At 42.0% G+C, this 26,517-nt stretch overlaps 1 protein-coding gene across 5 annotated transcripts in view; it reads left to right on the top strand.

Moving 5' to 3' along the window:
• Positions 1-26,517, top strand: part of TAOK3 (TAO kinase 3) — a 141,976-nt gene that overhangs the window by 9,220 nt on the left and 106,239 nt on the right. The window contains exon 2 of one of the 5 annotated variants that reach the window (XM_043529745.1): positions 8,884-8,984. The exons of the other annotated variants lie outside the window; for them this stretch is intronic. The gene's annotated coding sequence lies outside the window, so the exon portion shown is untranslated. The remainder of the gene's footprint in view (positions 1-8,883; positions 8,985-26,517) is intronic. 5 annotated transcript variants of the gene reach the window in all.

Here is a 26,517-nt window from a genome sequence, read left to right as displayed (position 1 = left end):
GACAAATACTTATTCACCATTGTGTCTTGATTTAAATCAATTATAATCTTGTTTTGCATTTATAGTTTGATTCTCATTGATTGCAAATCACCATGTGTTAATGGTTACCAACTACATGGAGCCTTTACGCTGAATTTGGTATGTCTGTTTGCTCACCGGAAGGATATATCAGATGTAGATTTATTTAAGTGGTTACATAGCTTAACGTACACTTATTCAGATTCTAAATGTTTATATATTTTTAATATGGTAGAAAATGATGAATGATACATTTCTCATTTACTAGAACAGTGGTTTTCAACCTGTGATTCGCAGACCCTGGGGGGTCTTCATACTATGCCTAAGATATCCAAAAGGGTCCTCCCTTCATTCAAAATTTTGTAGGGATCTGCAAATGAAAAAAAGATTATTTTGCTCATGATTTTGTCAAGCTGCATTTGGATGGAAATTGGAATTCAGTTAAAATGCACAAAAGCAATTTAAATCTTTCTTAAATTACATTAAATGTGCAGGATGTATAACAAAAGTTTGTCAGAACATGTTACGTTTAAAAATGATTTACTAAACAAAGGAAGTATTATCTGTAGTTAGTGAAATTATTTGTTTCTGGTCACCATGTTCTTCAAGTTTCAGAGTAGCAGCCATGTTAGTCTGTATTCGCAAAAAGAAAAGGAGGACTTGTGGCACCGAGAGACTAACCAATTTATTTGAGCATAAGCTTTCATGAGCTACAGCTCACTTCATCGGATGCATGTGGGGGAAAATACAGAAGATGTTTGTTTTTATACACACAAATCATGAAAAAATGGGTGTTTATCACTACAAAAGGTTTTCTCCCCCCCCCCCCCCCCCACCCCACTCTCCTGCTGGTAATAGCTTATGTAAAGTGATCACTCTCCTTACAACAAGGCTGTTACTCTGAAATTTATTTGAGCATAAGCTTTCGTGAGCTACAGCTCACTTCATCGGATGCATTCAGTGGAAAATACAGTGGGGAGATTTATATACATAGAGAACATGAAACAATGAGTGTCACCGTACACACTGTAACGAGAGTGGTCACTTAAGGTGAGCTATTACCAGTAGGAGAGTGGGGGAGGGGGACCTTTTGTAGTGATGATCAAGGTGGGCCATTTCCAGCAGTTGACAAAACGTCTGAGGAACGGTACTTAGCCAGTAACTTCCACCAGTTCAGCAGGAGAGTGAGTTTGTGTGGGGGGGCGGGGGGCAGGGGTGAGAAAACCTGGATTTGTGTTGGAAATGGCCCACCTTGATTATCATACACATTGTAAGGAGAGCGATCACTTTAGATAAGCTATTACCAGCAGGAGAGTGGGGTGGGAGGAGGTATTTTTTCATGCTTTGTGTGTATATAATAAGATCTTCTAAACTTTCCACAGTATGCATCCGATGAAGTGAGCTGTAGCTCACGAAAGCTTATGCTCAAATAAATTGGTTAGTCTCTAAGGTGCCACAAGTACTCCTTTTCTTTTTCCCTTTCTTTAAAACTTTGGCAAGGAACACATACTGTTTGAATATTTATTTAATGTAAATTACCTTAATAGATTGTACCAAATTTAGGCCTTAACATTGATTGTCATCATTACATGTTTAATTTTAAATAAGTTTATTTATTAAACAAAAAAGGAATTTAATTTAAATAAAAATTAGGGCTGTTGATTAATTGCAGTTAGCTCACGCGATTAACTCAAATTAATCTCAATAAAAAAATTTTAATCACAGTTTTAATCGGACTGTTAAACAAGAGAATACCAATTGAAATTTCTGAAATATTTTGGATGTTTTTTTACATTTTCATATATATTGTATTCTGTGTTGTAATTACAAATGTTTGCACTGTAAAAATAAGAAGAAATAGTATTTTTCAATTCACCTTATACAAGTACTGTATCTTTGACCTGAAAGTGCAACTTACAAATGTAGATTTTTTTTTGTTACATAACTGCACTCAAAAACAAAACAATGTAAAACATCAGAGGCTATAAGTCCACTCAGTCCTACTTCTTCAGCCAATCGCTAAGACAAACAAATTTGTTTACATTTTCAGGAGATAATGCTGCCCTCTTCTTATTTACAATGTCACCAGAAAGTGAGAACAGGCATTTGCATGGCACTTTTGTAGCCAGCATTGCAAGGTATTTATGTGCCAGGTATGCTAAACATTCGTATGTCCCTTCATGCTTTAGCCACCATTCCAGAGGACATCGTTCCATGCTGAAGACGCTCGTTAAAAAAATAATGCGTTAATTAAATTGTGATTAAAGCCCTTAGGGGAGAATTGGACGTCTCCTGCTCTGTTTTACCCACATTCTGCCGTATATTTCGTGTTATGGCAGTCTCGGATGATGACCCAATACACGTTTTTGTTCATTTTAAGAACACTTTTGCTGCATATTTGACAAAATGCAAAGAAGGTAACAATGTGAGATTTGTAGAAATAACTTCAGCACTCGACCCAAGATTTAAGAATCTGAAGTGCCTTCCAAAAACTGAGAGGGACGAGGTAGGGAGCATGCTTTCAGAAGTCTTAAAAGAGGAACGCTCTGATGTGGAAACTACAGAACCCAAACCACCAAAAAAGAAAATCAACCTGCTTCTGGTGGCATCTGACTCAGATAATGAAAATGAACGTGCATCAGTCCGCACTGCTTTGGATGGTTTTTGAGCAGAACCAGTCACCAACATGGACATGTGTCCCCTGGAATGTTGGTTGAAGCGTGCGCATCTGACAAGTAAATATCTTGCAACACCGGCTACAACAATGCCAGGAGAATGCCTGTTCTCACTTTCAGGTGACATTGTAAACAAGAAGTGGGCAGCATTATCTCCTGTAAATGTAAACAAACTTGTTTGTCTGAGCGATTGGCTGAACAAGAAGTAGGACTGAGTGGACTAGCAAGCTCTAAAATTTTACATTGTTTTATTTTTGAATGCAGTATTTTTGTAATTAATTCTAAGTTCAACTTTCATGATAGAGATTGCATTACAGTACTTGTATTAGGTGAATTGAAAAATACTATTTCTTTTGTATTTTTCCAGTTCAAACACTTGTAATCAAAAATAAATATAAAGTGAGCACCGCGCACTTTGTATTCTGTGTTGTAGTTGAAATCAATTATATTTGAAAATGTAGCAAACCACCAGAAAGATTTAAATAAATGGTATTCTGTTATTGCCAGTGAAGACGTGCCCTAAATTGTTAGCATCTAATGGATATGGATGTTTAGCCTCCCTATGAGATCAATTTGGTGGGTCATAGGGCTGGTCTACACTACTGCTTAAGTCGATGTAACTTACGTCGCTCAGGGGTGCAAAAAAGACATCTTCCTGTAGACTTGCCCTTAGTTCTACCTCCCATGTCACAAACTCACCACTATACTTTCCCTTACACTATAAGATCTCAGAGGGTTGAAACTGTCTTAATATGTTTGTACAGTGCCTAGCACAATGAGGCCCAATGAGGCCCTAATCTCAGTTGGATCTTCTAACAAAGTCTCTAGCAGCAGGGGCCAAAATTGCCTTACTCACTATAAAACTGGGTATTGGCAACGCTGAGAGATCATTCCACTATGTAAAAGGGTTGGGGAGAGGTTTTTGTATTATAACCAATGATTGTGACTCCCCACCGCACCAAATTAAACTGGGTATAATACAGTGACTTAGGGCTTGTCTGCATGACCCCCTGGTTTGGACTATGAAGGCATGAATTGCAGCTGATGTTGGCGTGCTGCGCCAGGACTGTTCCGTGTGATTGCAGCAGGCATAAACTAAAAGGTACCTTGGTCACATTAATGCAGTGTTGTTTGAAGAGGAGTTAATTAACATGAACTAGGGCTATGTCTACACTACCACGGTAAGTGAATAACATAGCTGGAGTCGACGTACCTTAGGTCACATTACCGCGGGGGGTCAACGGGAGGAAATCTCCCGTCAACTTACCTTACTCTTCCCGTCGTGCGGGGTAGAGTACAGGGGTCGACTGGAGAGCAATCTGCAGTCGATTTGGCGGGTCTTTACTAGACCCACTAAATCGACTGCTGGTGGATCGATCTCAGAGCGTCGATCCTTGCTGTAGTGTAGACCTGCCCTAGGTACCTTTTTAGTTCTTGCTAGCAGCTGTGACAAAATTCCTCCCCTGCCTTGGTGGGTCCTGCGCTTATGGGTTGGGAGGAAGCGCTTATGGGCGGATTTGCTCGCCTCAGAGGTTCACGGCTGCCCCCAGTTTGGCCACTTTCGTGCCTCAAATCTGCCATTCACTCAGTTAGCCTCATCACTGGCCAGCATGGGGAAAGGAAGAACAACAATCACCGCAGTCTCTGCTGATCCACCTAGTGGATTGGGGAACAGGCCAGCAGTGCTGACCGAAGTCACCAGGGTCCCTTTTCGACTGGGTATTCCGGTCGAAAACCAGACACCTGGTAACCCTACCTGCTACCAGTTGCACAGCTTGCATCAGCCCTAAGGTTGCAAGATGACACTTGCTCTGTTTATGCTTAAGGTCAGCTCTGTTTGCACACATAGGTTTCAGGAAGTAGTGTATTCAAATCCCATTGATAAAACCAGATCTTTGTAAAGAGAGTCCTATGGCTAATAATGATAGCACTGGAATCCAGGAGAGCTACATTCTGTGCCTGCCTCTGCCATAGATCAGCTCTGTGCTGGCTTTCTGTCTCCCTTTCCTCCATCTGTAAAAGGGGATAAAACATGCCTAAAACATGTCTACCTCACAGGATGTGGAAGCCTAAATACTATTGATAAAATACCTTAAGATCCTTGGATAGAAGGTGCAACAGGAATACACAAGGTGCTATATGGTGATGAAGGCACAAATAGTGGTAAAAACAGGTTAAGCCTTGGTTATCCTTATTTTTTTAACAAATGGGTTAATGCTGGGATGAAAACTCTTTGGGGCTTTCCCTTTCAGTTACCCTGGGTTGATGCAGGCATACTGCTGTAGCGCTGGAGTTTGCAGCAGTGTGGAGAACTAAAGCATATGCATTAGATTTTGGTGTGTTTCTCAGCAAGCCTTGAGCTCTTTATTTCTGTTTCACAGCTGGTTTTGCATGCAGGTCATGTTCTAGCCTTCTCCGGGAATTTTGGCAACTTAGCGCGGTGATGGTTACGGTCTGCCACTAGTGAACCCTTAACACCTTCAGGCCAACAATACTATGCACCCACTCAGGATCTATTTAAATGTTGTTTTGACCAATCGGATTTATTTCCACATTGTCAGTGGTGCACAGCGTTAAAACTCTTTACACAGAAAACTAAAATGCCAGCATACAATATCAAATAAATAAATCAAGTGAAGCAACCCCTCCAGTGTGTGACAGACTCCAAACTCAAGCTCCCTTTTTTTTCTTTGATGTACTTGTTTGAAAATTTTCCTGTCGCATGCTATATAGAGGTGTATTTTGTTGTTCAGGTAAACACATTTCTTAGAATCCAGTGTTGCCAGCCTGTAGTAGTCAAAAATTATGACTCAGGCCCCCCACACCCCCCAAAAAATCATAGTACAGCCTGAAAAATTATAAGATTTTTAAAAATAAATGTTGGATTATTTTTATTTGCCCTTTTCAGGTTTTTGAGCCTTCTGGTTTCACATTTTCCATTTTTTCTATGTAAGTAGGAGGGCTGGAAAGAAGGATACTGTATTTTTAAACTGCTCATATTCTGATGTCATCACCTGATTCCAGGAGTTGGGGACACCAAGTACTGTGAGAGTTGTGATTCATCATGTGAAATGGCAACCCAAGTAAATTAGTTTATCTTTATGCTGTTTCTTAGCTTTTTGCACTCCATTCAGCTTAGTTTAATGAGAGTAAACCAGCGAGTTTCACTCTCCATTTCTCATGCATTAGCTCAGTGCTTCAGCATTGGGGTTGTGAACACTTCAGGGGAAGGTTTAAATCCAAACAAAAATCTGTTAATTGAAAATTCCAAACAAACATTTGTTAGGTTTTGAAAACCTTTGCTCCAGAATCAAATTTTGAGGCTTTAGCTATCTTACATAAAAAGAACAGGAGTACTTGTGGCATCTTAGAGACTAACAAATTTATTAGAGCATAAGCTTTCGTGGGCTACAGCCCACTTCATCGGATGCACAGAATGGAACATATAGCAAGAAGGTGTGTGTGTGTGTGTGTGTGTGTGTGTGTGTGTGTGTGTGTGTGTGTGTGTGTGTGTATATATATATACACACACATATATATACACACACACACGCACATATAGATACAGAGAAGGTGGAAGTTGACATACAGACTGTAAGAGGCTAATTAATTAAGGCTCGTTGACCTGCACATCTACCAATGTGATATATGCCATCATGTGCCAGCAGTGCCCCTCTGCCATGTACATTGGCCAAACCGGACAGTCCCTACGCAAAAGAATAAATGGACACACATCTGACATCAGGAATCATAACATTCAAAAAACGGTAGGAGAACACTTCAACCTCTCTGGCCACTCAGTAAAACACACATTGAATCTATTTCCCTAAGTTAGGTATTGTCACACCTTCTTGTCAGGTTTCAGAGTAGCAGCCATGTTAGTCTGTATCAGCAAAAAGAAAAGGAGGACTTGTGGCACCTTAGAGACTAACAAATTTATTTGAGCATAAGCTTTCGTGAGCTACAGCTCACGAAAGCTTAAGTGAGCTGTAGCTCACGAAAGCGTATGCTCAAATAAATTTGTTAGTCTCTAAGGTGCCACAAGTCCTCCTTTTCTTTTTGTCTAAATAGGCCACCTTGATTATCACTACAAAAGTTTTTTTTCTCCTGCTGATAATAGATGATCTTAATTAATTAGCCTCTTACAGTTTGTATGGCAACTTCCACCTTCTCTGTATGTATATCTTCTTACTATATGTTCCATTCCATGCATCCGATGAAGTGGGCTCTAGCCCACAAAAGCTTATGCTCTAATAAATTTGTTAGTCTCTAAGGTGCTACAAGTCCTCCTGTTCTTTTTGTGGATACAGACTAACACGGCTGCTACTCTGAAACCTATCTTACATAGACCATTTTGAATTCCAGTGTAAAGCTGCCAGCTGTACATCATAAACAATGAGACTGTTTTGTAGAGATTGACAAATATTTAAGTGTTAACAGCGTGCTTGGTGTACACCACACACAGGAAGACATGTCCCTGCCCCAAGGAGCTTACGGTCTATATATTTGGATTGTGTCCTTTACAGATTTGTTTTCACTTGTGTTGCAGAACATGAACCTCTGGTAATGACTGGGGAAGGACAGAAAGCAAACCAAACCAGTTTCATTTTATTTCAAGTCTTGCAATATTTATTGTTTTTTTCCTTAAAGCCCCAGATCTTGAGGCATGTGATTAGGTGAGAATCTCAGCTTTTACTATTAATTTCTGGCCCTCATAGTTGTGGAGCAAAGCTTAAAATGTGACCAGAGTGTAACCAAAAGGTGCAGAAAGAAGGCGACAAGAAACAGAGCCCCCGAAATGTTAAACTTTTAAAAAATCTTGTGATTTCTAAACTAATTGCAATTTTGGGAGGCCTGTCTCATGATTTTGAACACTTTTTGGTTGGCAATACTGTAAAACATTTTCAGGCATTTCTAAGCACACTTGGCTTTCAAAGCCATCCAGGGAATTTATGTGGTGAGATGTGTAAAGTATAAAACACCTTTAATTAAAGAACATTTGGCTTCCAGTGGCAAAGCTTCCTCATCCAAAGAACATTTGCAGCTGTTGTCAGTGAACTTGTGGGTTAGAATCTCCAGGGTGTATACAGAGGAAGTTAGAAGACTTTCATATTTATGATCTCTGAAATTGACTTCCCGGTTGCCTTAATTTAAGCTGCTGGCTTCTTTGTTTAAGCTTATGAATGCTAAAGGACATGTAATAAAGTTTAACCGAACCACTGAATGTTGAGATGAAACATATGATTCTGTATCCTGCAATTTGTATTCCTGGAACTCAATAGATTATTTAGAAACAGGTCAGACAGTGTATGTGAAAAATTATCATTTATTTCTTTGGTGCCTGGCAGCAGGAACTTCTTGGTGCTGACAGCTAACGTAGCGGAACCACCAGTGCATGCTAGCTATGTTAGTAGAAGGGGGTGTAAAGGCAGAACGTACCTCCCACTGGCAAAGGATTAAATGAAAGAACTAAACTATTGCGCAATTTAGACTTAGTGCAACAGATGGCTTTCCTTCCCTCTCTTCCCTTTCTGTCACTAGTGGTCCTGTCCAGGTTGGACAGAGATGCTTTCATTAAGCCAGGGATTCAGAACCTGGTGTTCACACTTTGCCCAATTAAAAGCCCAGACTGAAAATTTGCCAGGAGCCCAAAGGGTCCATTTACTGCTAAATGAGGCAGATTTCAGTTACTCTTATCTTGAATAGTGAGGTGTGTCTTGTCTAGGCTTCAGGGCCCAGTGGGTGATGCTTCATTTTCCTCTGGATCAATGATCTATTACTTAGTAGGACCTATATTGTTCTTCTGTACTTATACTGCCCTCATCACCGTAGTATCTGAACACCTTCCAGTACTACATAGTGTGTGACTGTATGTCATAATGATTCATTCTTTCTCATCCTGGCCCAAGTAGGAGAGCTGTGTGTGTGTAGCGTTGTGGTGTTTTTTTTATACATGCATACTGCTATCTGTGTGTGTTCAAGAAGGCAGATCAGAGAAGTACACTTTGCATTTGGAGTGGAAGGTGGTGAGGTTTGTGACAGTCTTTAGTTCCATGGTGAGTTTGTCCTGCTGTCTTGGACCAGTTCCTGAGAAAGCAGGCATCCTTGCTTTGCACCCCTGTGTTCCAGATGAGGGTGGGACCCCGCCATAATATTTTGATGCATTGTCTTCCTTTGTATGCACATGTAGGTGCAGTTTGGCTTCAGGATATTCTGTTCCTGCTTCAGAGACCTGAAATCTCAATGCACATGGCTTGTTATCACATCTGGTCAGCGGAGATAGCATTCTGTGTAAGTAGAGCAGCTGAAGGAGGCTTGCCCAGCAAGTGTTTGTGTTAGGTAGAGTTTAAATACAACATCTGGGTAGCATAAAATAAACCCCACATATTTCACCCTTCCTGTTTTGTTTGATCAATTAAAATATCTTGAAATTAAAAGTAAAACTGGAGGTGAGTGAGTCTGAGTTTGACCCCTTGTTCCCAAAGGTTGATTTTATGTCGCTCCTGGGGAGTGACTTGAAATTCTAGGCAGGACTTTGTGGCATGTAAGCACCAAGTTGAGCTTCTGATGTTGCAACGAAGAAGGAAGTGTGTGGGGGAGAAACGAAGCATTTCTGCCCAGCTACATAAGGTGGGAATTGCAGCTGGCTGGTTATTTTTAGCTCCTACAGTTATCTCATTGTGAGCGTGAATCTTTCTTTGTGGTCGAAGAGGCTTTGCACGGACGGGGTGGCTGCTGACTCCCCTTACAGGTTCTTTTCATACCGCCCTGATTTTGTTCATATGGTTTTTGATCCTGTGAGGCACTGAAAGCTTCCTGTGAGGTAGCAAGTGCCATTCCAAGAAACGTCACAGGAATATTCACCAAGGCAGAATTAACATTTTCCACTCATTAGGAGAATTGGATGTGATTTCTGTCTCCTCATTCTGTGCAGGGACACACAACATTATGTGGTTTTGATACCCACATGGGTGCTTAGAGAAGGTAAAAGGTAAAGGCACTGGTCTCCATCAGTTCCTGTTTGTTTCTCTCTTTGGCAGCGTGGCTTAAGACTTCTAGTTCATTTTAGTTGATTGGCATGAGGAGAGACGCATAGAAAGTTTCCATTTTAAGTTCTGCAACATGAGAAATGCCCCTTCCAATATTGCTTTCACCAAAGTAGCTGAGCTTTCTGGAATCAGTCAGTCTGTTGCAATGTACTGGCCTAGAAAACTCCACAGTCTGATAACTTTTCCTCTGCTATCAGAACACTGACTGAATAAAATGTTCTAACCATTGTTTCAGGGTCATTAGTCTTGAAGAGGCATCACAGAAAATTTTGCAATTTTGAAAACACGGTGCAATTTATCTTTGTTCCCCAAAACTTGGGGGTGGGGTGGGAGGAAGGAGGCTTGTGTTTGCTACATTTTAGTAGCCATGAGCACTGTGGCAGCATTAGTAATCTCTTTTTTCCCAAACAAAACACTGTGTTTATGGAAAGATGCTCTGCAGATGGACTCCCTCTGTCCCCAGAATGGGTATAGCCCAGGCAAAACGCATACAGTATTGCAGCATGCTGGACCCCTGCTAGCGGGCCTCAGCCTGGACCTGCTGATGGTGAGAGGGTAGTTGTCTCATTGGCCTCTGCTGAGCCTGCCACGAGTGCACATTGTGGGGTTGGTTTTTGTGAGGGGGATACCTGCTCTTGGAAGGAGGATTGAAACCACCAACTCACTTCACAAGGCCAGCGAACAGCTGTCAGACTAAAGGCTCCGAGCGTCTGCTGACCTGTCACAACAGCTTTTAAAACCGGTGATGCTTTGAACAGATAGGAAGCTGAAGGGCGGGGGCGAGGTTGTTGAAATGAAACACCAGTTTCATTTCAAAAGTGAAAGAGTTGAATTAGAGGTGGCTTAAGATAAGCTTTTACTAAGCAATGAGAGGAACTGACTTGGCAGGAAAGGAAACCTGCCAGTTTGGGGTAATGGGCATATAGTCCCTGTCCACACTTGGGTTCAAACCGTGCTTTCTGAGCCAGTTTTTGTACTGTTTTAAACATTCAGGCTGACTCCATTTGGCTGGCTGTGGAGGGGGCAAAACCACTGCTAAGCCAAGCCTGCTAACTTCTAGCCCAGAGCAGGGTTTCCTGTCAACACAACAAGTCTAGCGTGAGTTACAGCAGTGCAAGTTCCCCCAGGCCATCCCATGCCAAAGTGCCTCCCCCGCCATCCTGACCTGGAGGGAGTCACCTGAACCAGAGAGGGTGGCTGATTCTCCACCACCTACTTAGTCTCTGATCTATTTGCCAAGGATGCCAACATGGGAGCAGACTAGTGCCAGTGATTACAGTCGGTTTGGTTTTGATATCTTAGTGAGTTCTGCTAGGAAGTACGCTGAGGACCTGCAAGCTCACTTGAGGTGCTGTATGTCATTGAAAAGACATCATGGTGATAACTTTCAGTTACCACTGACCTGGGCTGGTTTTGAATACAGGTGTAGAGATGAGAGACAATACTCAAGTACCAATCTTTGGGTCTCTCTGAAACAAAGGCATTTTAAATGGTAGCTAAATCCCTTATCTGTTAGAAATCCATTTCACATTGCATTGACGGCAAACCCTGTTATATTTTACATCAGTCTTCTAATACTTCTGTTGAACACATCCAGTATCATTTATTTACAGAATTAAATCTACAAACTCTTCATCGTTGAACTAGAAATATTGAACCTATGTGATGGGTTTGTCTTAGCAGCTACAAAATGTATCTGCTCAATCCTAAAAATTATTGCAGTCAATTAAAAGAGCCTCCAACACCAGCAGCTGAATAGATTAAAAAAACAACAACCCAAAACCTCCAGAGACAAACATGTCTAAAAACAAATAAGATCTATTTACAAGCTGGCATGTCTTGAGTGGTTCTTAAGTACTAGAAGGCACGTATATGACTTATAGTTGAGTGGCATTTTGATAATGGCACAAGTTTTTGATTGGCACTTAAAATGTGCTTCAAATTAATTTGCATGCAGTTGTGTTCTTTATTCACACTGGTTATGCCATTCTAAAAGTTTGTGTGATGGGTATGCTGTGTCTGTGCCTGCTTTGGCAGATCTAGAACAATCTTCAGAAGAATACACTGGTTACTGTGCAAAGCCTATTGATTTTCTTCAACATTTGGCTGGTGTTTGCGGATGTTTGTTTTGACAGCTTCTCTCACTTGATATTAACGTGTGTGTTATGGCATGTGGATGATAGGATAGGAGGCATTCAGTTGCTAAGGTGATGGGTGCCAATAAATGAATTTAGATTGTGGCATTTGGAATGCTGTCACTTGAGCGTAGTTTATTTAATTGGGGGGCGGGAGGGGTTTCATCTGTGCTCAATGCATTTGGCTGCCATTAGTGATTTGTGCTATATAAATTAATACAAAAAAATTGTTACACATCTTAATTATGCTGCTGTGAAATAGCCCGCTGCTTTTACTTCCTATAGCGATTCTGTGGCGTTGGTCCCTCTCTGAAGACAAAAGGTCTTATAGCACTGTTCTCAGGCTGTGGCAAAGATCTCTCTCAGAATGTCAGACAATGTATTAACTCAAGTTTGGTAGACAAATATCGGCATTGGTTTAGTCATTAGAAGTCATTTCCTGCTCTGCTGACATAACCTTCCCTGCCATATTTGCACTGTAGTCCGATGAGAGGCGCAGTCGGGAAAGTAACTGAAATACTTCCCTGATGGATTGTATTTTCTATTGGGCAACCTACCCTAAATTGTCAATTACTGAGGGACAATCTTCACTCATTGATATATTTGCTTTCCAAAACCAACACTCTGTATAACTTTTCATGCTCAAATAAAATTTAGTCCCCAAGGTGCCACAAGTACTCCTGTTCTTTTTGAGGATAAGACTAACACGGCTGCTACTCTGAAACTTTTCATGAGTGATGTACCCAAATTCTTGGATGCTAATATCTAAACTGTATGGTTAATTTTATTCACTTAATTTTGGGTTATTGCTGGTTGTGTACTATATGCATCTTATGACTTTTAAAACAAACTTTTTATATTTGTGGATAATCTGAGCACTATACTCAGGTGTACAGACACTCTTTTCTTAACCTGTGTATTATATAATTTTTTAACATTAGCTTTAGTAAAAATTTTAAATTCCATTAATGAATAATGCACACAGCCAGCAGCAGAGTTATTCCGTGTTGCTTACCATGCCCACCTTAGCTGTGTTCTAAAAATCTGTACATTTACCATGCTTTTTACTTTATATAGTACCTCTCACTAGGAAGAATCCAGAAATGCTTTTCAAACTATTTCCCTATTTTTCAATGGGCGCTTCAGATGCTCAGCACCACTGAAATGCAGCGAGCTCTGGGATCGGAGGGTGACAACAAACATGCACACTCCACAACTGGGCAACAGGGTGCAAACCTCTACTCTCGTTAAAATGCCATGGAATCAGTAATGTCCACCGGAATCCCACTGGAGTAGAAATTCTATGTATTTTAACCCTTCATAACTGAGATATTCGTTTAAAGCTCCACAATGGAATAAAGTCAGTGGTAATATTCAGTGATCGAGGAGGCATGAACAGTATATAATCCAAGGTGCTACTGATCTGGGCCTGGAGTGATTTTGTTTTAAGTACTCAATGGAGTTGCAAGATAAGCTTTTATTAGCCTGCCTATTTTGCACATGTGAGGTAGTTAGTGCTACTATTTCATACTCTGTGGGGAATAGGGTTTTCAATCTCATCTATTGATGAGGATATTGTTGCTTGTGCTAGATTGCCTGCACTGGTACTTACTTGGAAGTCCTCTTCATCTCTGGAATAGCTCGAACCCACAGCAGCAGTGCAAGCTTTCTCATGCCTCGCCTTCAGAGTAACTCATCTCTGACCTGGAGGGCCCACGTGTAGGAGTGAGAGCAGATCAGTTCTCAGCTCTTTTCCTGACGCAGTTAGTAAGGGCGCGGTGTACGGAGGTGGCCTGTAGCATGAATACTGTCAACTGAGAATTAAATTAAGGCAACCAGCTCATTTCACATATGCCCCCTACTGTTTGTCATATCCAACCTGGGCTGAATTCAAATCAGTGACCTAAAGGGAAAGATTCAGTATGCCATCTCTTAAGAAATCAGATTTTCCCCCAACAACCTCCAAAATCTCATAAGAATAGCCAGTGAGTCTTCAGCCTGGTGATGTATTATAATTGTTGGTTAGAGAGGTGACTTTTTATTGAAATTATTACACCAGTACAAGCCCTAGTAAGGATGCCGTGATACTGGTAGAAAGGGGCTTATATCAGTATAGCTTATTTCTGGAGGGGAAAGGGAATAAGATATGTCAGCATAAGCACTGCTATAATGGTAAAATTGCATCCACACTAAAGACATTGTAGTGCTTTAAATACTGTTCCAATTGAAATGGTACAATTTCAATGTGTAGGCAAGACCTTAGTTGAGAACTGGAACACAGAGCCATGTGGCTTGATGGGTTTCAAGTGAATGTAGCTGGGTTTTCGCAACACAGCTGTGGTCTGCTTGGTGTGTGGTTATCTAAAAAGAGAGGAGCCTTATTGGTCTCAATGGTGCCAAGATTCCAGAATCAGCAATTCTGGAAGCTCTGCCTCTTCTTCCTCCAGCTTGGAGACTTTGCTGCCTTCAGAAACACTGAGTCAAGCTGTGGTGGCCGGTGACTGCTTGAAGCTTCCTCTGTTAGTTTTAGCTCACACTTTTTTAGGATCCGATTTGGCAAGAAGTGAGTTATTTCCAGAATAGAAATTGCCATGTATTATTAGTTGAGCATCAAAGGAATGTATATTTTATGAATACCAGCAAACCAAAACCCTGGAGAGCTTGTGAGATTTTTTTTCACCTCCTATCTTTTTTTAATATCGGGGAAAACCGATAATTGCTGAGGAGATGTTAGTATAAGAAAATCATCTCTGCAGCTGGGCAACTTTATACCTTGTTCAGGGGAGTCTAGGGAGATCTTCAGGAATGACTGGGATTTCAATATTTGATGCTGCAGTTCTGCTGTGCCCTGGTTCCATATTTCCTTCGCATGAGCAGTCAACTCAGAATGTCTGCTTCATTTCCCTTGCATGGTATGTGCATTAGCATCTTACTCTGAGGAACTGGCTTTGGCAGTTGACACAGATGATCCTGACAAGAACCACTCGGAGTAAAGAAAAGTCTGAAAAGTGCCATTATTGTACTGTATTTGGTGGCGCTGCTGGGAAATGGCAAATTATTCCTGGCCGGCAATCTGTCTGATTTGGAAGCCTGGCTTACAATATGTTAATGTTTCCAATGCTTTACTTTTACCAAAAAGAAGTACTTGTGGCATCTGATGAAGTGAGCTATAGCTCACGAAAGCTTATGCTCAAATAAATTGGTTAGTCTCTAAGGTGCCACAAGTACTCCTTTTCTTTTTGCAAATACAGACTAACACAGCTGCTACTCTGAAACCTGTCATTACTTTTACCAGAGGCAAATTCAGGTGCGTTGCATGCAAGTGTTTTGGAACCATGATCTTATTGAAGAAATTCTAAGGTTTCAAAGATTCAAATGTGGTTGAAAGCTGTTTTTATTTTTTTTAAGGGTGTTGGTCATTTCAATTTCTACATTTAGCTCTGTTGCTAATCCTATAATAAGAAAAGGAGTACTTGTGGCACCTTAGAGACTAACCAATTTATTTGAGCATAAGCTTTCTTGAGCTACAGCACGATGCATCCGATGAAGTGAGCTGTAGCTCACGAAAGCTTATGCTCAAATAAATTGGTTAGTCTCTAAGGTGCCACAAGTACTCCTTTTCTTTTTGCGGATACAGACTAACACGGCTGCTACTCTGAAACTAATCCTATCATAGTGAAGCAGTTTGGAGTTAAAGAAGGTTTTATGATTCTAAGGTGTTCCTCCTGCAATTATTAAACAGCTGTTCTTTTCTGCATGGTGCTTTTTTTTTTTGGTTTGTTTTTTTAAATAGAGGTTTGTTATGCAATGACTTCAAGTGCATTCAGGGCAGATCTTTGTATCTTCCAGTTCACCAACCTCACCCCAGTCTGAGTTGGTTTCTTACCACCATTGTGCCTCCGGATCTGGGCTTTCAGGTTTGGGAGAGGAGGTCCAGTTTTTTAAGCCAGCCACTAACTGCCAGAGGCTACTTATGGATATGTTTATTCATAGAATCATAGAAATGCAGGACTGGAAGGGACCTTGGTAAGTCTAGTCCAGTCCTCTGCATTGAGGCAGGACTAAGTATTATCTAGAGCAGTGGTTCTCAACCACGGGTCTGGGGGCCACGAGCAGATTTCAGAGGGCGGCCAAGCAGGACCAGTGTTAGACTCGCTGGGGCCCAGGGCAGAAAGCATCGGGCTGAAGCCCAAGGCCCAGCGCCACCAGGGACTGAAGCAGAAGCCTGAGCAACTTATGATGGAGATTCCACAACTTCCCTCAGTAATTTGTCCCAATGCTTAGCTATCCTTCCAGTTAGGAAGTTTTTCCTAATGCCTAACCTAAATCTCCCTTGCTTCAATTTAATTATTTCTTGTCCTGTCCTCCATGACTAAAGAGAACAATTTTATCTCCATCCTTTTAATAACAATCTTTTACATACTTGAAGACTGTTATCATGTCACCCCCTCAGACTTTTCTAGACTAAACAAATCCAATTTTTTCAATCTCTCCTTGTAGATCCTGTTTTCTAGACCTTTAATTATTTTTTGTGGCTCTCCTCTGGACTTGCTCCAGTTTGTTCACGTCTTTCCCAAAGTGTGTTGCCCAGACCGGGGGACAATACTCCAGTTGAGGCCTTATCAGTGCTGATTAGAGTGGAATAATTACAACTTGTGTCTTACTTACAACACTCCTGCTAACGCATCCCAGAATTGTTTGCGTTTTTTTTTTTTTTTTTTTTTTTTTGCAACAGTATTATGTTGTTCGCAAAAAGAAAAGGAGTACTTGTGGCACCTTAGAGACTAACCAATTTATTTGAGCATAAGCTTTCGTGAGCTACAGCTCACTTCATCGGATGCATACTGTGGAAACTGCAGAAGACATTATATACACAGAGACCATGAAACAATACCTCCTCCCACCCCACTCTCCTGCTGGTAATAGCTTATCTAAAGTGACCACTCTCCTTACAATGTGCATGGTAATCAAGGGGGGCCATTTCCAGCACAAATCCAGGTTTTCTCACCCCCCCACCCCCATACACACACAAACTCACTCTCCTGCTGGTAATAGCTCATCCAAAGTGACCACTCTCCCTACAATGTGCATGATAATCAAGGTGGGCCATTTCCAGCACAAATCCAAGTTTAACCAGAACGTCTGGGGGAGGGGAAGGGGGGTAGGAAAAAACAAGGGGAAATAGGCTACCTTGCATAATGACTTAGCCACTCCCAGTCTCTATTCAAGCCTAAATTAATAGTATCCAATTTGCAAATGAATTCCAATTCAGCAGTTTCTTGCTGGAGTCTGGATTTGAAGTGTTTTTGTTGTAAGATAGCGACCTTCATGTCTATAATTGCGTGACCAGAGAGATTAAAGTGTTCTCCGACTGGTTTATGAATGTTATAATTCTTGACATTTGATTTGTGTCCATTTATTCTTTTCCGTAGAGACTGTCCAGTTTGACCAATGTACATGGCAGAGGGGCATTGCTGGCACATGATGGCATATATCACATTGGTGGATGTGCAGGTGAACGAACCTCTGATAGTGTGGCTGATGTTATTAGGCCCTGTGATGGTGTCCCCTGAATAGATATGTGGGCACAGTTGGCAACGGGCTTTGTTGCAAGGATAGGTTCCTGGGTTAGTGGTTCTGTTGTGTGGTATGTGGTTGTTGAGTATTTGCTTCAGGTTGGGGGGCTGTCTGTAGGCAAGGACTGGCCTGTCTCCCAAGATTTGTGAGTGTTGGGTCATCCTTCAGGATAGGTTGTAGATCCTTAATAATGCATTGGAGGGGTTTTAGTTGGGGGCTGAAGGTGACGGCTAGTGGCGTTCTGTTATTTTCTTCGTTAGGCCTGTCCTGTAGTAGGTGACTTCTGGGAACTCTTCTGGCTCTATCAATCTGTTTCTTCACTTCCGCAGGTGGGTATTGTAGTTGTAAGAATGCTTGATAGAGATCTTGTAGGTGTTTGTCTCTGTCTGAGGGATTGGAGCAAATGCGGTTGTATCGTAGAGCTTGGCTGAAGACTATGGATCGTGTGGTCAGGGTGAAAGCTGGTGTGTGTCAGGGTGAAAAGGTGTGGTCAGGGTGAAAGCTGAAGGCATGTAGGTAGGAATAGCGGTCAGTAGGTTTCCGGTATAGGGTGGTGTTTATGTGACCATTGTTTATTAGCACTGTAGTGTCCAGGAAGTGGATCTCTTGTGTGGACTGGACCAGGCTGAGGTTGATGGTGGGATGGAAATTGTTGAAATCATGATGGAATTCCTCAATTCAATTTAGGCTTAAATAGAGACTGGGAGTGGCTAATTCATTATGCAAGGTAGCCTATTTCCCCTTGTTTTTTTTCTACCCTCCCCCCCCCCCCCCCCAGATGTTCTGGTTAAACTTGGATTTATGCTGGAAATGGCCCACCTTGATTATCATACACATTGTAAGGAGAGTGGTCACTTTGGATGAGCTATTACCAGCAGGAGAGTGAGTTTGTGTGTGTATGGGGGTGGGGGGGTGAGAGAACCTGGATTTGTGCTGGAAATGGCCCCCCTTGATTATCATGCACATTGTAAGGAGAGTGGTCACTTTGGATAAGCTATTACCAGCAGGAGAGTGAGTTAGTGAGTGTGTGTGTGTGTGGTTTTTGGAAAAAAAGGGGTGGGGGGGGGTGAGAGAACCTGGATTTGTGCTGGAAATGGCCCAACTTGATTATCATACACATTGTAAGGAGAGTGATCACTTTAGATAAGCTATTACCAGCAGGAGAGTGGGGTGGGAGGAGGTATTGTTTCATGGTCTCTGTGTATATAATGTCTTCTGCAGTTTCCACAGTATGCATTCGATGAAGTGAGCTGTAGCTCACGAAAGCTTATGCTCAAATAAATTGGTTAGTCTCTAAGGTGCCACAAATACTCCTTTTCTTTTTGCGAATAGAGACTAACACGGCTGTTACTCTGAAACCAGTGTTATGTTGTTGACTCCTATTTAGTTTGTGATCCAATATAACCCCTGGTGTGTTTCTGCAGTACTCCTTCATTTTCCATTATGTATTTGTGCCATAGATCATTCCTTCCTAAATGCAGTACTTTCCATTTGTCATTACTGAATTTAATCCTATTTATTTCAGACTATTTCTCAAGTTTGTCAAAATCATTTCTGAATTCCAATCATGTCCTCCAAAGCGCTTGCAACCCCTCCCAGCTTGGTATTGGCTGCAAACTTTAAGTGTCCTCTCTATGCCGTTATCTAAAGCGAGGGTTCGCAACCTTTTTGAGCCCCTCACCCTCACCCCAAACATGCTATTAAAAACTCCACAGCCCACCTGTGTCACAACAACTGGTTTTCTGCATATAAAAGCCAAGGCTGGCGTTAGGGTGTAGCAACCAGGGCAATTGCCCAAGGCCCCATGCCACAGGGGACCCCGCAAAGCTAAGTTGCTCGGGCTTTGGCTTCAGCCCCATGCAGCGGGGCTTCAGCTTTTTGCCCTGGGCCCCAGTGAGTCTAACGCTGGCTCTGCTTGGGAGACCCCCTGAAGCCTGTTTGAGGGCCCCCAGGGGTCTCCAGACCCCTGGTTGAGAATCACTGATCTAAAGCATTGGTAAAGATATTGAATAGGACTGGACCCAGGACAGATCTCTACAGGACCCCATTTGATATATAATCTTCCAGCTTGACTGTGACCCATTGATAACTATGCTCTGAGTATGCTTTTCCAACCAGTTGTGCAGCCACCTTATAGTAGGTTATCTAGGTTATATTTCTCTAGTTTGTTTAGGAGAAGGTCATGTGAGACTGTATCAAAACCTTACTAAAGTCAAGATATATCACATCTACTGTTCCCTCCGCCCCACAAGACTTGTTACCCTGTTAAAGAAGAAGATTAGGTTGGTTTGACATGATTTGTTCTTGACAAATCCATGCTGATCGTGACCTAGAAGATAATAAGTAACAGTGCTTACGAATTGATTGTTTATTTGCTCCATTATCTTTCTCTAAACCTTTCCAGGCTACTGTACCCCTTTCAGGAGTCTGATTTGTCTTGCGAACCCCAAGTTACACCTCATTTAAAAACTACTCGTTTACAGAATCAGACATAAAAATACAGAAGCATCCCAGCACACTATTACTGAAAAATTGCTGACTTTCTTATTTTTACCATATAATTATAAAATAAATCCATTGCAATATAACTATTGTACTTACACTTCAGTGTATAGTATATAGAGCAGTACAAACAAGTCATTGTATGAAATTTTAGCTTGTACTGACTTCACTAGTGCTTTTAATGTAGCCTGTTGTAAAACTACGCAAATATCTAGTTAAGTTGTTCTACTCCCAGGAAGACCTCTGTGTACCCCCAGGGGTATATGTACCCCTGGTTGAGAACCACTGGCCTAATTAATTCGTTACTTGTTTGTCTTTTAGCTTTACATTCTACCCCATTTACACTGATGTTCACTGATAACTTTTTTGGTGGAAACTGAAACAAAAAAGGCATTTAACACTTTGGCCATTGCAGCATTTTCTGTTGTCTTTCCTCCTCATTGAATAATGTATTAGTAGGAGTGTTGTAAGCAAGACTCAAGAAATAATTCTTCCCAACTCTGTCCTTGGTCTTCCTCTTGCTTCTAATGTACTGTATTTGTAAAATGTTTTCTTGTTACCCTTTATGTCCCTAGCTAGTTTAATCTCTTTTTTTGCCTTGGCCTTTCTAATTTTGTCCCTACATGATTGTTGGTTTTTTATATTCATCTTTCTTAATTTGACCTAATTTCCAGTTTTGGTTTGACTCTCTTTTTTTGAGTTTCAGGTAATTAAAGATCTTCTGGTTAAGCCAGCGTGGCTTCTTAGCATATTTCCTATCTTTCCTGTGCGTTGGGAGAGTTTGTTTTTGTGCCCTTTAATGTCTCTTTAAAAAACTACCAACTCTTCTGAACTCTTTTTTTCTTTTAGACTTGCTTCCCATGGGATCTTACCTACCAATTCTCTAAGTTTGCTGTTTTCCCTCCTACTATTCCTTAGAATCATAAACTCTATAATTTCATGATCACTTTCACCTAAGCTGCCTTCCACCTTCTAAATCTCAATCAGTACCTCACTGTTAGACAGAATCTAATCTAGAATAGCTTCCCTCCTGTCACTTTCTTCACCTTCTGTAATAAAAAATTATCTCCAATGCATTCCAAGAATTCATTGGATAATCTCTACCCCTTTGTATTATTTTCCCAACAGATGTCTGGGCAGTTGAAGTCCCCCATCACCACCAAGTCCTGTGTTTTGGATGATTTTGTAGTTTTTAAAAAAAAGCCTAATCCACCTCTGCTTCCTGGTTGGGTGGTCTGTAGTAGACCCCTACCATAACACCACCCTTGTTTTTTACCCCTTTTATCCTTACCCACAGACTTTCAACAGGTCTGCCTCCCACTTCTGTCTCAATCTCAGTGCAAGTGTAATACATTTTTGATATAAAAGGCAACACCTCCTCCCTTTTCCCCCGCCGGTCCTTCCTGAGCAAGGTGTACTGTTCTGTACCAATATTCCAGTCATGTGAATTATCCCACCAAGTTTCTGTCATGCTTCTTATGTTGTAATTGTGATTATTTGTTAGTGTTTCTAGTTATTCCTGTTTATTTCCCCATACTTCTTTGATTTGTATAAAGACATCTAAGATGTTCATTAAATTTCCCCTCTATATTCCCTCATCTTTCCTTTGTCCTTGCCCTGATTGCCCATGTTCCCTCCAGATTCTAACCCTTCACCCAGGTCTCCATGCTCTGGACCTACCTGTGGGCTTTTGTCTCCTGGCCCATCTAACCTAATTTGAAGCCAGCCTCACTAGGGTACCCAGTCTGTGTCCGAAGATACTCTTCCCCTTCCATCATAGGTGCACCCCATCTCTGCTCAGCAGTCCTTCTCAAAACAGCATCCCATGGTCCTGGTGCCCAGAGCCCTGTAGTCACTTCTGATCTGCTGAGAGTCATGCCTTGCAGTACATTTGTGCCCATGTGGATGAGCAGCCTGGGGTAGTAGTCACAGGGCCGAATGATCGTTGACAATCCTTCTGTAACATCTCAGATACAGGCCCTTGGCATGCAGCACACTTCCTGGGATGCCACCTCAGGTTGGCAAATGGATGCCTCCTTCCCTCTTAGAATGGAGTCAATAACCACCACCACCCTTTGTTTCCTTTTGAGGGTGGTGACTGTGATCCTGGTAGCCTTTGGGGGTACATGGCTTCTCCTCCTCCACCGTTGGGGGAGATTCCTCATCCCTCATTGCCAGGGCAGCATACTGTTTTTAAGGCAGGGGTGGAGCACTGCATGGTGCCAAAGTAACCAACAGCCAGTTTCCTCCCTGTGAAGGAACTGTTCCCTCCTCCCTTGGTGGTGCTAGTGAAGTCCTCTCCAGCTGGATTTCTCCTCTATCCTGGAGGTCTCCATAGTCATGTTTTCAATGAATTCCTCGTGTGCACAAGTACTCCTCAGCCCAGCCACCACCTCCTGTAGTCCTCCCACCTGCTTCTTGAGAGATTCTACCAGTCAACACCTCTCTCACTGGATGGTCTCCCCAGCCTGGCTTTCTCTGATGGGGAAATGCCAGCCACTGTCTCTGCAAAGCCACACCAGGAGCTGAGTAGAGGTATCTGTGGTTGGGTCTCTGTCTGGACATAGGTGCATGTGGAGGAGCCAGGAGCGGTGCTGGCACTGGCGATGCAGCCTTTCCAAAGCATGCTGATTTTATTCTTGTTCCCCTCCTACAAACTGCCTCTCAAACTCCCCTGTTTGCTAGCTCCCATTGATTGCTTAGCCTCTGGCTCTTACGCCCTTCTCTCCTAAATCCCTAACCCTAACAGAGGAAGGGTGATCACAAGAATGATCAAAGGACAGGAGGCTAAAGCTTTGCTAGTGCGCACTCATCTAGCAGCTACTAGGCCTCTGGCCCCCACTCCCACACAGTCCCCAACAGACCACACTGTAAACTTTAAGCAAGCCAGAAGAAGAAACCGAGAGACAAACAAGCTCACCCACTCACCCCAAGAATTAGTGCTTGTTCCCTCTGAGACTCCCCTGTTTACTGCTCCCCCATTCACTAGTTCCTCTTGGTGGCTTAGCATTATTGCATAATTATAGAATGTCTTGAGCCTTCCTCTGATACATGTGGCACTGATAATTTTGGAGGCAGAATATTGGATTAGACGGGATATATTGATGGTCTGATTAAGTATGGCAATTCTTATGTTTGTGGGTGGTTGTTTTTTCATTTTTCAGTGATGTATAATTAAGAGTTTAGTTTTAAACATCTGAGTTAGCAATTAGATAAGATCACTCTGTTGTCAGGTGTCCTGTGGCTTCTAATTACAAAGCAGCAGCATTCAGTCAAGCTTAAGAGGCAAAAGCTGCTATAATTGATATTCTGCTTCAAAACTAAAAGCAGCTGTAGCTTGCTGTAATGCAAGCTTCTCTCCTTTTTGTTAATGCTGCTGATTGCAATGATTTGGTACTTCAGCACAGAAACTAGTTTATCTTGTGTTTACAAAGAATTCCAGTTACTTTACACCAAAGCCTGATGTCTTTGAAAGTGTCCTGATTGGAGTGTGGTGTTAAAGAGAAGATGGGATGTGATTAGCTCATTGAAAAACTTTGACCATATCGCTGAGTTTGAGTATTAAAGAATAAGACGCCCATATTGTGTACATAATAAAACTGTATTTTATCTGTATTCTAGTCATGTTTACCAGTTATTCTAGCATTTGGTCTTGTGTCCTGAAATCCTTGATGCAAATACAAAGTTGGTTATGTGGCAAAGCCCACGAATGCTGAATATGAATCCTTTTTAAGTCGCGGAGTGCTGTGAAAGTTCCAAATTGCTCCCCTGGTCTTTTACTTGCAGTGAATCTTCGTGCGGTGGTGCTAATTCTCTTGGAATGTACAAACGCATTTGTAAGAGACCGCCCTTGCCCCGAAGAGCTTACGGTCTACACAGAGCTGGCAGATTTCGGTTGAGAGAAGGGAAGTAGTATTCCCATTGTGCAGATGGGAAGCTGAGGCACGGAGAGTTAGTGACTTGCCCAAGGAGACACAAGAAGTCTGTGATGCCAAGATTGAACCTGGTATCTGACTCCCAGTGCTGTAACTGTAAGACCAACCACCCTCTCACTGTACAGAGGAGGAAGAGGAGAGAAGTTGCCACGAGTTAGATTGGGAAGGGAATGGAGAAATCTCCAGCTGTCTTGCCCCAGCTACTCCAAACAAGGAGTGTAGAGAAGCTGGGCCCCTCTTGCTGCATGGTTCGCACCAGTGTGTGCAGATATGGCCTTTTATCCTCTAATACAAGTGCTGAGTCCCTCTTGCCACTGTCCATAGGGTGAAAAGCAAGGAATAGGTGGCCATGTAGGTCCTCTTCTGTTATAATTGAATTCTGTTTTTGTAAGAGAAGCTGCTAATGGAGATGGGTCCTTCTCTGGCTTGTTCCTTCTAGAGATACGTTATTGAAAATCTAAGCTGGAATTTCTCTAATTCACCCAATGATTTGTGTCAGAGTCTTGGTAATTCAAGAAGGCCATCTCATGCTGTCTTAAGGTGAGGCTAGTACAACGGAGTAATTCTAGCCCCTTAAAGGATCATCTGGCACTGTCCTTGGTTTACCACAAGATGTGGGGAATTTTGCACTAGCATATGAATGTTTTTGAGCACTGGCTATTGAATCATGAGAAACTGCTTCAGCTCAGATCTCAAATCAGTAATAGTACACAGTTAGTTATCAATGTTGTAAAAGCACATATGCAAACTCTGGCTATACAGGTTCATGGGTATCCTGTATTTTGCCTACCTATCTTCCCCACAGTAGGATCATCAGAGTGGGTGGTTACATCCAGGCAAATCAAAACCATTTAAAATAATTTGTCAAGGGATGGCTTGGAGTTGGATGTCTGACAAGAGAATAGTGATATGCAGTAGTGTTGTGGCTGTGTTGGTCCCAGGATATTAGAGAGACAAGGTGGGTGAGGTAGTATCTTTTCCTGGCCCAACTTCTGTTGGTGAGAGAGACAAGCTTACACGGAGACCTGAAATAGAGCTTGAAAGCTTGTCTTTCTCTCCAACAGAAGTTGGTCCAGTAAAAGATATTCCCTCTCCCTCCTTGTTTCTCTAAAAAAAATATTTGTCTCAGTTACTGCTGCGGTCAAAATGGTGTTTACAATACTGGTAAAATTAGGTTGGGTGCCCCTCCCTCCAGGGTCACCTGCTTATCTGAATGGACCTGAACTTTAAAATCCAAGCTGTATTGACCAATTAGCATGTCTCACCCAGAGCACAGGCGAGTTGATCTGTTGCTGATGGTGCTCTCCACAAGTGCCAGGAAATGCTCAGGATAGTGGAGTGATGGGAGACTCCTTAAAAGCAAAGGCCAGCTCTAGCAGTCTAGCAGCTGTGTATTCAAGTTCAGGACAGGACGGCATTTGCTCCCCTGGCCAGCCCAGAAGCTGTTACGGCTGCACATATAGTCTTTGGGGAAAGCGTTTGGGAGCTTTCCCTGTCACTGTCAAGTACCTGATGGAAAAAGTATAATAGACAGGTTCTATAGACTGCTGTGTCTAGCCTTCCGCAGCAGGGCAAGTTAAAAACATCATTGTGGCGATGCCGGGTGTTGGAGGGTGGGAGAAAAGGAGTAAGCATATGGAAATTGGGGGTGAAGATAAGGATGGCTTGGGGTTTATCACTCACAGTTTGAATGGGGAGAAAAGAGACTCCTGAAACTGACATTGTCACTTTTTTCTAGGCTTGTAGGAGAGGGATTTCATGAGAGACTATATTTAACACCAATCCAGTTAATGGAACACATTTAGAAAATGCAACTAGCCCCCATGAATGATGGATCTCTCCCCAATATGTTTGTGTTGGAGATAAGGGGAAGAAAGTAAGCTTAAACCCATGAGGTGTACTTAATTACATTTCCTTCTTGTTTCTTGCAATCCTTTTGATTCTCAAATGTAGTCCTTTATTTAAGTAGCAGAAATTTGGTTAAGATGGGCAGTGTTATCCAAAGATGCTTTGTTTTGTGTGTTTGCAATTAAATTTCTCTTAATTGAAATTTGTGATCAGCATAGTCAGAAACTAGCATATGTGCATTTGTTGAAAGAAAACATTTCCTTCTGTAGCCTGAAATGAGGATTATTTGACAGTAAATGCAGTATCTGAATGTAGCCTGTCACTCGCCATCTGAGTTCATAGTAAATGACAGGGCATATATTGAAGGGAATTTATTATGATTCATACTGGAAGAAGCAGATGCCACCTGCTTTCGGAACATTTATGGTAGTTCCTGAAACTTTTGAACCCCCATAAAGATAACTGGGTGCCAAAGGTCTCTGCAGAGGGTGATTTCAACATACTCCTCTCCCCACTCAACACTGTTTCTCTTGCTCTTTGCGTAGCATACACAAGTGAAAGCTATAAAGGCTGCCCTCTGTTCTGCCTTGGTGTTGTAATCTGAAGTTAGCAGCATTATGGTGCACTTCCGCTTTCTGATGGTGTTTCCTCTTCGCCCAGCTTTTGACAAGGACCAGCAGTTGGATGTTAATCCTGACTGGGTCTGGAGAATGCACGATGATGCTCACTGTGATAACAATCTTGATATTTGGGGGTCCAATTCCCACTTTTTAAGAAG

This window comes from Chelonia mydas, chromosome 15 (genome assembly GCF_015237465.2).
Source record: "Chelonia mydas isolate rCheMyd1 chromosome 15, rCheMyd1.pri.v2, whole genome shotgun sequence".
Taxonomy (NCBI): domain Eukaryota; kingdom Metazoa; phylum Chordata; order Testudines; family Cheloniidae; genus Chelonia; species Chelonia mydas.
The sequence above is the reverse complement of the archived record's forward strand: the minus strand, read 5'-3'. Positions and strand labels throughout refer to the sequence as shown.